Source organism: Euphorbia lathyris, chromosome 4 (genome assembly GCF_963576675.1).
Source record: "Euphorbia lathyris chromosome 4, ddEupLath1.1, whole genome shotgun sequence".
Classification (NCBI taxonomy): domain Eukaryota; kingdom Viridiplantae; phylum Streptophyta; class Magnoliopsida; order Malpighiales; family Euphorbiaceae; genus Euphorbia; species Euphorbia lathyris.
Genome location: NC_088913.1, coordinates 83,948,506 through 83,963,770, shown reverse-complemented (window position 1 = coordinate 83,963,770; position 15,265 = coordinate 83,948,506).

The following is a 15,265-nucleotide window of genomic DNA, read 5'->3' as shown; positions in this document are numbered from 1 at the left end:
TGTAGAACTCCACCATTAGTGACGGGTACACCCGCCGATGCGTAGAATAGAGGTCGTACCAACCGAGGGCACGGAGGCGAGCTTCGAAGAGAATGCCTAGATCATATTGATCAAGCACGCTACGTTGGATATAGGGAAGCTCCTTGATAGTGGCGGCACAAAGATCTTCGTACCTTTGGGCCTCCTCCTCGGTTAGGAGATGAAAAGGAGCCCGGTATTGGCGGGTGAGTGGTGGAGTTTCCTCCCGTTCGGGAGGTGGAGGTGATTGTTGGTTTTGTGCGGAACGGGAGGATCAGGCCCGAGTGGACCGTGGGGGCGCATGTCGACGGTTTGCTTTCGCCTAACCATGGTGATAATGGAAGATAGATGAAGAGTAGAAGAGGAGTAGGGGAAATTTGGTGTGAGTTGTGAGGAAGAAAAGGGAGAGAAGGGAGGTATATATAGGGGAAAAGTGGGGAATCCAAGCAAAGCTCGGATTCCCAGAGGGGTACGCGGGGCGTGAAGAGGGCACGCCACGCGTATCCCTCCCCTTGACGTTATTTTGCGCAAGAATGGTGTGATACGCGGGGCGTGAAAGAGGGCACGCCTAGCGTATCGCACCTCCTGCTCCTTTTTTATGACAAAAAAGGTCGAGGGCGCGGGGCGTAAATGGGGTTACGCCCCGCGTAGAAGACGGAAGATGAAGGATTTTTTCGGTTTTTAGCAGTTTTCTGATTTTTTGATTTTTTGATTTATGAGTTTTTAATTGATTTTATGATTTTTATGTTTTATTTATGAACTCTTTTTAATTTTTATGTGTTATTAATTTGTAATTAAGGGGGTAGTTAATGCAAAATTTATTGTGGAGGGAAGTTGAAAATTTGAATTTGAAAAGATGGAAATTGATTGGATGGAAGAGGAAATAGAGTGTGGAAGTGGAAAAGGTGTATAGAGAAGAGGAGTGATGGGAAGTTTGAGAGAGGGGGAGTTGCCATGGGGAGTTGTGATTCACAACTCCCGAAGATACGCGAGGCGTGTCCTGGGCACGTCCCGCGTGTCTTCCCACATGGCGTTTATTAAAGAGTGTCAAAAATTAAAGTGTACGCGGGGCGTGATAGGAGGGGCGCCCCGCGTACCGTGTCTTTTTTATTAGGGATTAGGGTCAGACACGTAGATACGCGGGACGTACAGGCGTATACGCCCCGAGTGTCATAAATTTTTTGGATTTATATGGGATTTGTTTTTCTTTTGATTTTATGAAAATAAAAGAAAATAGGATAAAATAAAATAAAATAAAAATGAAGAGGAGGAAAGATGAGAAGTAAAGCAAGAGATAGAAATGAAAATGAAAATAAAATAACAACAATTCAAGGGAAAAAAATAAATAAAAGAGAAAAGAAATAAAAAATAAGTTTATAATACATATAAACAAAAGGTTTGAGAAATTCAAACCGATGCTACGTTTAGAGTCGAAGTAGCTCGACTTTCTCGTGCGGCGGCTCAATGTAAGTTGCCCGAGTTGGAACTTGATGGGTCCGAACCTCCATTACTCATGAGCGTTATCGCCTGTCCGGATTCCCGATTTTTGCCCCGCGGATTTTGTTCGGTGTTTGCCGGTAGGGTGCCTAATGGCCTTTCTTGTTGTTGACGGTTTAGATGGGCTACTTGGCGGCTAAGATCCCTGCAAAACACCTCGCTATCGGAAAGACAGGTTAATATATCCTTCAACAAAGACGTGACTGATTGGTCGTGTACATTGTTGGAAGGTGGAGCGTTTCGATTACCGAGCGCGGCTTGTGATTGCCCGAGCCCGTTTTCCTGATATTCTTGCTCAAAGCCGGATGGGGGCCTCAACACGTTATTATTATTGCCATATGACAAGTTTGGGTGTTGGTACCGAGGCCGCCAACCGCTGTTATTATTACTATGGTGGTGATAAGAGTTCGGATTAGGATTATACCTTGGATTTCCTCCTACGTAACTTACACCCTTGATGTTGCCGGCGAAAGGGATACCGGCTTAGCAGTTGAGTTCGTCATGGTCTCCACCACAGTGATTGCACATCAGGACCTGTGCACTTTTGTTGAGGCTTAACTGGGCAATTAATGAGTCAAGTTTCTTATGCATTTCTACTATGGAGCTTTTCGGAGCCTCTTTCTCCACAGCGAACATTTGGTGTCGCGACGGGCCGGCAAGCCGATCCTCTTGCCATTGCACACTTTTCCTTGCGAGCTCATGAATGAGCTCGTAGGCCTCACTAGCTGACTTCCGAAATAGATCCCCACCTGCAGTTTCGGAGCAGGTGGGGGCAGTTTCGGAGCAACTTCCGGAACCTAGCCTAAGCTGCATGAAGGGCCTCGCATTCCAACTGCCTAAAGGACGTGATATCGGTCCGTAACTTGACTATTTTGGACGGCAGAAAGTAGTAGGAAAGGAACTCCTTCTCGAGCTCCTCCCATGACGTGATGGATCCCGCCTCCAAAGAGTGTAGCCACTCCATTGCCCTGTCAAAGAAAAAGGAAACAACTTTAATCTAACAGCCTCAACGGGAACACCATTTTGCCGAGAGGTGTCGACACACATAAGGAATTTATCGAGATGTTAGTTAGGGTTCTCGTGGAGTTCCCCTCCGAATTGACCGCATTGTTGTATCAGCTGGATCATCCCGGTCTTTATCTCGTATGTGTTGGCCGGTATTGTGGGGGCAAAAATTTCGTTACGGTTTTAGAGACGGTGTGGAGCAAGGATCACCATCATCGAACGTGTGTCGGTGCCCCCACGAATGTTGTTCACGTGTTTGTTGACCTCAGCGTTGGGGTTTGCCATCTTCTCTTTTCGAATCCTACAAAGAGTACGTTCAATTTCGAGATCAATAGGAATAAGAGAATCACTCCGAGATCGGGTATGCATAAAATAAGTGAAATAAAATATAATATCAACAAGAAAGAATGATGTTAGTAAAAGTATATATAAACAATTTATACAAAAAGAATGCTTAAACTAACAATAAAACGTTTTTATCTAAAATTGCAAGATGTTATAAATCCCCGGCAACGGCGCCAAAAACTTGATGGCGTGTCACCTAGTAGTGTTCTTTTTAACGACGAAATGTATATCACGATGATTGCGCTATGACTATGGATATGGTCTTTCTAAGTGCTTTGTATCTACTAGATGTCACTACGTAGGGGCAAGTGTACCCCGTCGTATCAAGTAATAATCCGGTTAAGACCGGGTATCGAATCCACGGGATTTATAACTGCAATTATTAAACGACTCGGTTTTATATGTTATTTAAGCGGTGAATACTTTGAGGTTGGTGTGGGACATAACTACAAACTACTCCTAACTACGTGCGAGGCGAATTTATATAACGAAACTCTATGGAGTGATATGAATGCGATAAGTTATAACTATGACAAATAATGACTTCTAATGTTTATACGGTTGATGGTTTGCTCGTGCAAAGATGACTACGTGTAGAGGAACCGACCCTTGAAGTACTTAGACTACGTGGTTCCTAGTCAAGGCGTGTCTAATGCTTGGGACCAGAAATTAGGGCCCGTAAGTTCCGTGGTTTGTCAATTCCTACGGTTTCCGGTTTGTCACTTCCGGTAAGGCAACACCTATATGAATCCCTAAAAATAGCCCGAATGGCGTCGGAAGTCGTGTTCTCCTACACAACAATCAATTATAAATATCAAAACAAGTAACAAACATCAACACATATATAGAAAAGAAGATTATGAATCATGAATTATAAATATGGAAAATGTAAATATGGATTACAAACAAGCCTAGTACATAGGATGAGATCAAGCTAATTAGCAAGTGTAAAGGGAAGAATCCACCCTCAGAACTAGCTAACCGGACTCAAAAGCCGTCTCTAAGGACTTGAATGGTGGAGCTCTCGAGCTTGGTGTGCGGAGATGGAGCGGGACTTTGATGAAATGTCGGGAGCAACGGACAAGCTCTCGAGATGGAAGAGTTTAGTTACACAAAGCCTAAAAACAAATCTAAACTACCACAATCAAAACAAGTATAGTTTTTGCTCTCTCTAATGGTGTCATTTGTGTATCAAGAGCTACCTATTTATACATATCAAGCTAGGGCAAAGTTGTAACTTTGCAAGGTACAAGTATGGAGCAACATTATTTGTGCAGAAATCCCATAATACGCCCCGCGTATGGTGGAGTACGCCCCGCGTGTATGCCCATTCCGTCGGAAATCTCCTGCATGTGGACCAATTCCGGATCTTGATGTCTCAAACACGCCCCGCGTAGGATGGACTACGCCTTGCGTGTTTGAGTCGCTGACTTTTTATTGCTTGATTTGGTCCTTTTAGGCCGTGCGTAGCTTGAGGCACGCCCTGCGTAAATGAGTCTCTGATCTTTTTACATTGAAGAATTTCCTTACACGCCCTGCATGTAAGGTGGTACGCCCCGCGTATGGATCGTTGACTCGGGGAGACCATGCAGTCTGACTTTTCAGGATTAGGCAATTATTTCTGACATGTTGTTTCACGCCTCACGTAAGTTGGCGTACGCCTCGCGTATGCTGACTAGATTCTGCGTGGTGTTTGTGGATAGGGCAATCATTTCTGACTTGATGTTTCACGCCCCGCGTATGGGATGATACGCCCTGCGTATTGGCATGAATTTTGCTTCTTCCTTGTACCTGAAATACAATTCTTGAGAGCCGAGTTAGCTTGACGTTTTTACTTCCTAAATATATCAAAAACAAGGGAATTTATCCGAAAATACGGAATTTATTATTATTTCATTATTTTATTCAAAACACTCTATTTTTGCAATTAAACTTTATTTATTTCTTCTAAAATTAACCCGTAAATCACGCTAAAAGATAGGGGTAAAATACCCCTATCAATGCTCAGCACTGGGGTGCTGACCAGTGAGTAAGATATCCCAAACGAAAGGTCAGCTGTGACTTCTGTGGGAAAAATGGACACACTGTCCAAGTGTGTCGTCATAAGATTAAATATGATTCTTTACCTGCTGAGCCTAACAAACAAGGACCCAAAAAGACTTGGGTACCTAAAGATAACTAGCTATATTGCAAGTAAGCCTGAGGTGTGCTGAGAAGTCAAAGATGTGGTACATTGATAGCGCATGCTCGAGGCATATGACTGGTGATGAAACTCAGTTCATCACACTTGTGCTTAAACGAGGTGGAAGCGTAAGTTTTGGAGACAACAAAAAGGGTAAGATAGTAGGGTCAGGAACCGTTGGTGGTAATCCTACTATTGAGTCAGTCTCCCTAGTCAGCGGACTTAAATATAACTTACTCAACGTAGCTCAGCTATGTGATAACGGGAGAGAAGTTATATTTGATGACACTGGATGTAAAATACTCGAGGGAAAAACAAATGAATTAATTTTAACTGCCCCTCGTATTGATAATGTCTTTATGCTGAATTTGGAAAAGAAATTTTCAAAAAATGTATGCTTAGTGTCAAAGGAAGAAAATTCATGGCTATGGCACAGGAGACTTGGTCATGTAAGCATGGACCTCCTGACCAAATTAGCAAGAAAGCAATTAGTTGAGGGACTGCAAGAACTTAAGTTCGAAAAGGATCAATTATGCTACGCTTGTCAGGCTGGAAAACAAACTAAAACATCTTTTCATAGTAAAAACATTGTCTCAACCAAGCATCCACTCGAGTTGCTACACTTGGATCTCCTCGGACCAGTCCAGCCGCTGAGCTTGGGTGGTAGGAGATTTTCCTTGGTCATTGTAGATGACTTTTCTCGGTACACTTGGATCATTTTGCTGAGTAGCAAGGATGAAACCTTTGAGACGTTTTCAATATTAGTAAGAAAACTTGAAAATGATAAAGACCTTAAGTTAGCTCACATCCGAAGTGATAATGGTGGAGAATTCAAAAACCAACAGTTTGTTGAATTCTGTGAAGCCAGCGACATTGACCATAATTTTTCTGCTCTTAGAACGCCTCAACAGAATGGGGTAGTTGAGAGGAAAAACAAAACCTTGGTTGAAATAGCCAGGACAATGCTGAGTGAGCATAGGCTTCCAAAGTACTTTTGGGGAGAAGCTGTCAACACAGCTTGCTACATACTTAATAGGGCTCTAGTCAGACGCATATTAAAGAAGACTCCCTACGAACTTTGGAAAGGACGAAAGCCCAACATTGGATACTTTCGTGCCTTCGGCTGTAAATGTTTTATTCTAAATACTAAAGACAGCATTGCTAAGTTTGATTCAAAAGCTGATGAAGCTATCTTTTTAGGCTACTCAACAAACAGCAAAGCATACAGAGTTTTCAATAAACGAACTTAGGTCTTAGAAGAGTCAGTACACGTTGAGTTCGATGAAACTAACCCTGCATGAAAAGACAAGCAGTTGACTGAGGATGATCCATACTCAACACCTGCTGACCAAGAAATAGCCGCTTAGTCACTACCTCAAGGGCTGACCAAAGGTAAAAGCGAAACTCAAATTGTTTTCACTGACCAATCTATACCTGCAGAGATTGTTGAAACACAACCAGCTCAAGACATCACTCTACCGAAAGAGATCAGAATACCAAGAGAACACTCAGAGAGTGCCATTCTTGATGCTGCTGAAAACACCCTGATGACAAGAAATCAACTCAGGAGATACCTCAGCAATGTAGCATTTGTCTCAGTTCAGGAACCAAAGAACTTCTCTGAAGCTGAGCACGATGAGTTCTGGTTGAGTGCAATGCAAGAAGAACTTGACCAATTCAGAAGAAATGAAGTATGGGACTTAGTGCCAAACCCAAGAAGCCAGAAGACCATAGGAACAAGATGGGTCTTCCGCAACAAGTTGGATGAACAAGGGAACGTAGTCAGGAACAAAGCAAGACTTGTAGCTCAGGGCTATAGTCAGTAAGAAGGCATTGACTACGGTGAGACCTTCGCCCCAGTGGCAAGGCTAGAGGCTATAAGAATTTTATGTGCATATGCAAGTTATATGAACTTTAAATTATTTCAAATGGATGTTAAGAGTGCATTCCTTAATGGAGTTATAAACGAGGAAGTCTATGTTAATCAGCCTCCAGGGTTTGAGGATCCCAAGTTCCCAAACCACGTTTATAAACTCAAAAAGGCTCTGTATGGTCTCAAGCAAGCACCACGTGCTTGGTATGAGAGGCTCACCAGTTTCCTGCTGACTATAAATTATGTCAGAGGTAAAGCTGATACAACCTTATTCATTAAGAGGAGGGTAAAGATACCCTACTGGCTCAGATATATGTTGATGACATTATTTTTGGTGCCACTAATGAGTCCATGTGCAAGGAATTTAGTAAGCAGATGCAGACTGAGTTTGAAATGTCAATGATGGGAGAACTCAACTTCTTCATTGGACTTCAAATCAAACAAGGGAAAAATGGCATCTTCATCAGTCAAACTAAGTATGCTAAGGAGATATTGAAGAAGTATGAACTTGAGAATTGCAAGTCAATATCTACCCCTATGGGCACTGGCACTGTCCTCTGCGCTGACGAAAATGGTAAGTCAGTAGACAGCAAATTGTACCGAGGTATGATTGGCTCTCTACTCTACTTAACTGCTAGTAGGCCGGACATTCAGTTCTCAGTATGTTATTGTGCTAGATATCAATCTAACCCTAAGGAATCTCATTACATAGCTGTAAAAAGAATCCTTAGATATTTGCAAGGCTCAGTGAATGCAGGTTTATGGTATCCCAATACTTATGATTTCACACTCATTGGATACACTGACGCTGACTACGGATGAGACAAACTTGAACGAAAAACAACCTCAGGAGGATGTCATTTTCTTGGGAGCTGTCTTGTGTCTTGGTTCAGCAAGAAGCAGTCGTCAGTAGCCCTGTCAACCACTGAAGCTGAGTACATTGCTACTGGAAGCTGTGTTGCTCAAGTCCTCTAGATTAAACAATAGCTAGAAGATTATGGTGTTCAACCTAAAACAATTGAAGTCAAATGTGACAACAAAAGTGCCATTGACCTATCAAAGAACCCAATCCAGCACAGCAGGATGAAGCACGTCAGCATAAGACATCACTTCATCAGAGATTGTGTACTCAAGGGAGAGATCAAGCTGGCCTATGTCCCAACGGATGAGCAGCTTGTTGATATCTTCACAAAGCCACTGGCTCGTGAGCAATTCAACATACTTAGAGAAGCCATTGGTATGTTTAATCCTCTTCAATAAATTCCAAGTATAATATGTGATATATGCATGCTGAGTTGATTACCATGATGAGTGCTTTGTGCTAAATCAATAACTATTACATGCTGAGTAGATACACACGCTGAGTGGTTATCTCAAGCTGAGTTACTAAGCACACGAATAATTCCTTTGCATAAAACTGACTACTCAGAACATTAAACGTTTAGAAATCTTAACACTGAGTAAAGATCCGTTGCACAATCAATGCTAAACACACGAATTAAATAGCCACCTAGGATGACGTAAGCGCAATAATTAGAAAATACATGCGCCAATTGTGTCATAAATGCCAGAATCATTGTCGGTTGAGTATCTCGAGGTCAAACCGCCACTTCAACACTTCAGATCAACTCGACACCTCTATAAATAGTGGACGAATTCCCACTTGTACCTCTTTATGCTTAGAAATTTCTGGTATTCAAATCCTCTTTTTTTTTAAAATTCCCAAACTTCTCAAATTTCTCTGAAAATCATGTCGGATTCTCAGAATCTCTCCGGAGGCGATTACAACGACCACCACTCTGATGAAAATCCATCGTACCAAACTGAGCAACAACACGAGGATACATCAACTGAATCTCAGCAAGAAGGTTAGCATGACCATTCTAAGGTCACAACACCTAGCAAGAAATCCCACGCTGACCAAGCCACCTCCTCAAAAGGGAAACAGAAGCAGGATAAGGGAAAGAAAAAGATGGAACGTATCTACTCCCTTGTTTACAACAGCGTAAGGGGATATAAGGTTGACCACTCCCACTGGTTCTCGCAAGGATTTGTGAAAGATGAGAAACCCTTCTGTGAGTGGATCTCAAAGAACGGATGGACCGAGCTATTCTCGACTCGAGAAGCCACCTATCCTGAGTTAGTAAAGGAGTTCTACGCTAACCTAAGAGCCACTGATGATAACCGGGACTACATGGTCACCAAGGTTCAAGGGAAAGATATCTTCATCAACCCTCCTTACCTTGCCAAACTACTAAAGCTGAAAAACGAAGGAGCTAAACTTCGAAAATCAGGTGACCAAGATGAAATCGACTATCCCACTGAGTTTTGCAAACCTGCCGGTCATGCCGGGGAAATCTCGAGTTCCTCCATGGGTTAGAATCAAAAGATGGCCCACTATATACTAACCAACTTTCTCTTTCCAAAGGTCAACTCCACTTCGTCAGCGTCGAACTTCGAGCAGTGCTTCATCTGGCACATGTTGAACTACCAGCCGATCAACATGCCAATCTTTCTAATCGATGGTTTTCAATGGAGCACTGGAACCCTTAGGTTAGGCTCCATTATTACCAAAATCCTCAAGGATCATCAGGTGAGCCTGGTTAAGAAAATTGACGTCTGGGGGACTGAGATAACTACAGCTATCCTATTCGGTTTGGTCTATGATCAACCTATTGTACCTAAGAAAGATAAAGGGGCCGCTGATAAGGAATCTCAGGGCATGCTAACCAGAGAAGGAAAGAAAGTAAAGCAAGCTCTGACAGAAAGAGGAAAGATGTTCAAACCTCTTCAAAAGACATTGACGATGTACCGAAAAAGATTCGGATTGTGACAAAAAGCAAGAATACTGATGCTGAGCAAGGTCAGGTTGGACCTAAGTCAGCAGAAAACCTCAAAAGGCAAGTTGAGCCTAAGGAAGAAGAGAAAGAAGACACTCCAGAGAAGCCTCTACGAAAGAAGAAGAAGCCTTCCTCTGGGTTGAACCCCATCAATGCCGCGCCTCTTAACTCAATAATCTCTGAAGACTCACATTATGTGAGAAGTCTAGGCATTGACCTTGAGAAACCACCAGTTGAACAGGAAGAAGAAGTTAGTAATCTCAGAGGTCAGTTTAACACTGAGGAGATAGTGGATGATGAGCAGATAGAGACAGTGAATGTTGAAACTGAGCAAGTTGAAGCTGAGCCAACCACTAAGGATCATACTGATCAAGGGGAACACTCATCTTATGAATCCATTGACTCAATCCCGGCTGACCCTTCTCCTCCAAAGGCTAAGAAGTTCAAACGCCTTAAGAAAAAGGCTCATAAATCTCCAGTGATCACCTTAATGGATGATTCACCTCTGAGAGATCCTATTACTGCCCTCACTGACCTACAATTCAAATTCTTTTCCAACAACACCGAGCCTTCTCCAAGGCAATCAAATAAAAATAAAGCCTCTGTTTCTCAACCTAAGGAACATGCCGACTCAACTGCTGCACAAGGTCAAATTAATTCCGAGCAAGTACTCGAGGTTCCTACTGCTCAACATACTGAGATAGCAAAGGAAACACCTGCTCAGGTCAGTGCTGAAACTCCTCAACCTCCTCAAATCGGTCAGCTTCAGCCTGACTCTGAGCAAGTAGATAATTCTGTCGATCAACCTCTTCCACATCCTCAAGTGCAGAATATCAGCCAGTCAGTTTCTGCTGGCAATCTGAACTCAAGTCCAGCCACTGATCACGCTGGTACTTCTAATAATGAACGAAACCAAACACCTCCTCCATCCGGTTCTACTCATATTCCGGCATTTGGGCCAAACATTGATGGATCCTACATGTACTTGCACGCCACTGAGTCTGGTCGAAGAATCATTGACTCAGCTCAAGCCTTGCTCCAGGACCTTTAACCAACCAATGCCGACGCCGCTGGGTCTGTTCATGTTGAGCCAACTCAACTTTCCTCTGTCACTCAGCTTCTCACCGAAATTAAAGGTTTTAAGGATCTTCTGAGTGTCATGACATCTATCCAGTCTCAACAGCCCAAGCAGGAATCAATAGTTAAGCTGGCCGAACTCCAGCTGACAATGGTCAATCACATGAACTCTCTCCAGGGTTAATTTCAAAACCTGTCAGCTACGAACTCCATGTATGCAACTTCTGCTGAAGTTCAACAAGTATTTACCCAGCTTCACTCTGAGCAAGCCAGAACCAATGCTCAACTCTCTTCCTCCTCTCAATGCTCCATTGAGCAAATAAGTGAGGTTGTCCGTCTACTCAACTTGAGTAAGGAAGAGATGGAAACTGACCAACTCAAGACAAATGAGCTTCTGCAATACTCCCAATCCATCTTTAAACACGCGTGTCACACGAATGCTCAACGTCAGTATTATGACTCAGCTTTGCTTAAGATGTTTCATCAAGCATATGCCATGCTGACTGATACAATCACCTGGGTTGGGAAGTCTCAAGAATATATACTGAGTATGCTCAGTGCCTCGGTCAGGGTTCCCAGTTCTGTCTTGGATGATGGTGTTCCTGTCTTTGATGGTCTAAACGAAAGCACGCGAAAGCTTAAGGCATATTCTGTGCGGTTAACTCGTGATGCTCTCAACGACACCTTCATTCCTCCTCCTCTCGATGGTGGCAAAATAGGGGAGAAAGAACAAGCTGATAGAACTCAGCATACAGGAGAAGTGTCTGGAAGTAAGCAGAAACAAAAAGGAAAAGCCAAAGAGCATTCTGCCCAAGTCAACAAGAAAAAATAGCTCGACTAGATTTGCTAGACTTAGCTTTTAAAACTTGTATTCTTTTCCTTATGTATTTTGTTGTGCTAACCATTAATCCAAACTATGCGTGCATCTTTTTTTTTCAAATTGACTAATCTTATGTGATTCTTACTTATGTTTTGATGCTAAACACTATCGTATCTTCAGTAAATTAACTGTGTTATTTGTCTACATGTCTTTATGATTGTCTGCTGTGTTGATCAATACGTTGACCTCTTTTATATGTCCTCTTAACTAAAACTCATTGAACAAAGATATACTCAGCGTACTCTGATATCTAAATCTTCCACATAAACTGAGTTCAAAAGAATATGTTCCATGAGCTGACCTATTTCTGAAAACCGACCTTAGACTTACTTGATTAAACCTTGAAATGTTTAAAGTAAAACTAAGTCAGTAGCTCAACCCTTACGGGGGAGTATCTTGAGAAAAATAAGGTCAACTATCATGGGGGAGCTCAACACTGAGTTCTTCACTGAATATTTTTGCCAACATCAAAATGGGGGAGTTTGTTGAAACACCTTTCCACATGATTTTGATTTGACAAAATTATTTAAGTAAATGATAAAAATATTCTAACACATTAAATTTAAATGCTTTGATTTATTCACACTAATGTGTTTGTTCAATGTTGAGTTAATTGATTTATAAGACATTAAGATAAAAAGCCTAAAGGCCCATAAGAGGAAGTCAAGCCCAAGTCAACAGATCAAGACCACACGGCCTAAGAAGACAAAACGCAGTCGTATCAAGTAAAACGACCGCTCAGCATGAAGAAGGATCGAGAAGCCTTCTAACAAAAGCTTCAAGACGAAGCTGCTGAGTTGAGCGACAAGGCAGTCAGGTCAGCGGCAGAACATAACAAACTTGGAGATAAAGTATTTCTACTTTGGGTAAAGCCCAGAAGACGCAGTAAGCTGTCTGGAAGACTTTACTATAAATGTGCAAACATTCTGTTCATCTGACGAAAAGCTACTGAGCACTGCCGTAGACAGAAGATGCAAGAATCTCATTGGCCAACGACACTGAGCACGTCCTGAGTGACAGCGACAGGAAGCCGTTAGCCTCCAACGGTTATTTCGAAATTCGAAATCACCGGTGCTTGAAGTGTCACTATAAATAGGCCTTTCAAATGCTTCATTCGATGCAGATCTTCAATTAGTCGAAACGCTGACCAAATTCATACTTGAAGTTCTGTGAGAAAAGCAAAGCAAATCTTACACCAATTCCAATCATTGTGTGAAAGTCTAGAGTGATTTTATTCATCTAAAGTGTCTTAGCAATTGTTGTTTAGGACAAACACTTTATCATTTCTAGAAGAATAGAAAGGAGAAGCTGAGTACTCGGTTATAGTACTCAGTGGTAGTTATAGGAGTGAGTAGAGGAATAGAGGAAGGTACTCTTGTATACTCAGCTTCTATTGTAAAAGGTTTCGTGCTCTACCTTTAAAGAGCTCAGTAGAGGATTCAAAAAGCTCGGAACGCGTTCTGGGGACTGGACGTAGGCGGAGAGGCCGAACCAGGATATGTATGCTAAGTAACATATTTCTAACCCTTAAACTCCTTTATATATTGCTTGCTATAAAACTGACTAAGTAAGGAACTCACGCTGAGTTGAGTGCACTAAAAAGCTGAGCTCAGGAATAGACTCAAGTGCTATCTCCTGACTCAAGGAAAGAAACAGACTTAGTCACCAGTTGACTACGCTTGTGTCTTACAACTACTTAGCGTCGCTGTGTAAACCTTTTCTCAAAGAAAAGAAGTCAGCCTTAACGGACAAAATTTTAAATAGTTCTTATCCCCCCTTGGAACTAACCTTGTCACGTTATACGTCACGCCCTCCTTCCGACTGATCTATTGCCGTATCATTCCGTCCCTGATTCGCCGCTGGCGGGGCTCGAGTTTCGCCAATAGTGATCCATGGATTTGTTGTGTTTCTTTGACTTCCCTCTGGCGGATCATGAAATAATGCTCGATTTAATGGCGGGTTGCCATCGAGCCCCAGGTTGATAATTGTCGAATGAACGGGTTGAGAGGGAAAAAATGATGAGTCGCGGTGAGCATTAGGCATAATATTGGCGCTCTGCCATTGCGATAGAGTTGGTCTTGGAGGTTGATGGGGATTTGGCGGGAAAACAGTTCCTATTGTTGCTCCACCAACATCTCGGTTTGACAGCAAAGCTCTTATCCTGCCTTCCATGATAGGTCCATGCTCCCTGCCCACGGTACTCGCGCAAATATCCAAAAGGGTTTCTAGTGATATGTTCCCTTCGTCATGAATGATTGGCTCATCAGGATTGACGCGACCAACGTCTGTGGGGGGATTAACGCGGCTAGCGCTTATTGTGGGATTAATTGATGGTGGTATGGGTGGTACCGAAGCTCCTGTTGAGGGGTTGGACTCCCCACTTGCCATTTTTATCTGGTGAACTAAGTCCTTTTTAGTTTTAGAACTTCCACGCTCACCGCACCAATTGATAACTAGCGATGAACTTCTGATCGGATTCCTTCCCTGCGGGGGGCGTCGTTGGGTTCGACGGGGGGAAGCTCCGATGCCAAAGTCAGTATATGAATAAAGAATAAACTGTGTTGACAAAGTAGGGTTTGAAAGTGAAAGTGTACCTCAATAGCTTGGGAGGTAAGCTATTTATAGTCATGAAGTCGTAACTCTTAGCAACTAGAAAGTCTCTATTAATGCCTCATTAATGGTGGTTACGGATCTCCTTTAAGCTTGGCCGTTAGCTCATTAAAAGACTATTAACTGCCTTTATTGGGAATCGGCTCAACCGTTCGGCGGGCGAATCGATGCATGATGGCGGGTCTCCCATAGGTTTGACTACGGACCTTGTGTGGCGGAGTCTAGGTGATATGCCATTCGAATGACTTTCTTGATACGTCATCGCTTCTCAGACCGCCCCGATACGCGGTCGTTTTGGCAAATATCCTTTTTGATCATTTGGATAATATCTCGATGTTATCATGTAACAATGTAAAATGGTTATGTGGCAATGGTTTAAATGTCTAACTACTAGAGTTGCTCTTAGAGAGAGAAAGAATATACATACCTAAAAGAGAAGAAGGAGAATAAGGATAAAATAGGTATTTTAGGGTTTAGAAGGATTGAATGAGAGAGAAAATAGGTAAAAAGGAAGAGTTAAAGAAAAAAACGTTGGTCAACGGTAATAGTGGCTACCAGTGTAATAAAGTATAAAATTTAATGGTCATACCGAAAAGAATTGAAGTTCAGTGATCACAATGTGAAAATGGGTATAGTTCAATGGCCATGTGTGTAATTTACCCGTGAGAGAAAGGGCGAAAACGGAAAAGAAATGATAATAAATCACTATAAAAACCGAGTATAGACAAAGTAGGGTTTTGACGCTCCCGGAAACTTTTTGAGGCTCAAACGCAGCGCCGCCGTATGCGGCGCTCTTGGCTGAGTCGATGATTCCACCGATCTCTGTGCTTCCTTCTCTTTCACTTCTTTTTCCTAAAATAAATAAATAAATAAATAGATAGATAGATAGATGAGGCTGTGATGAAACCGATCCGGGAGCGTCCGATCAGGAAACGGAG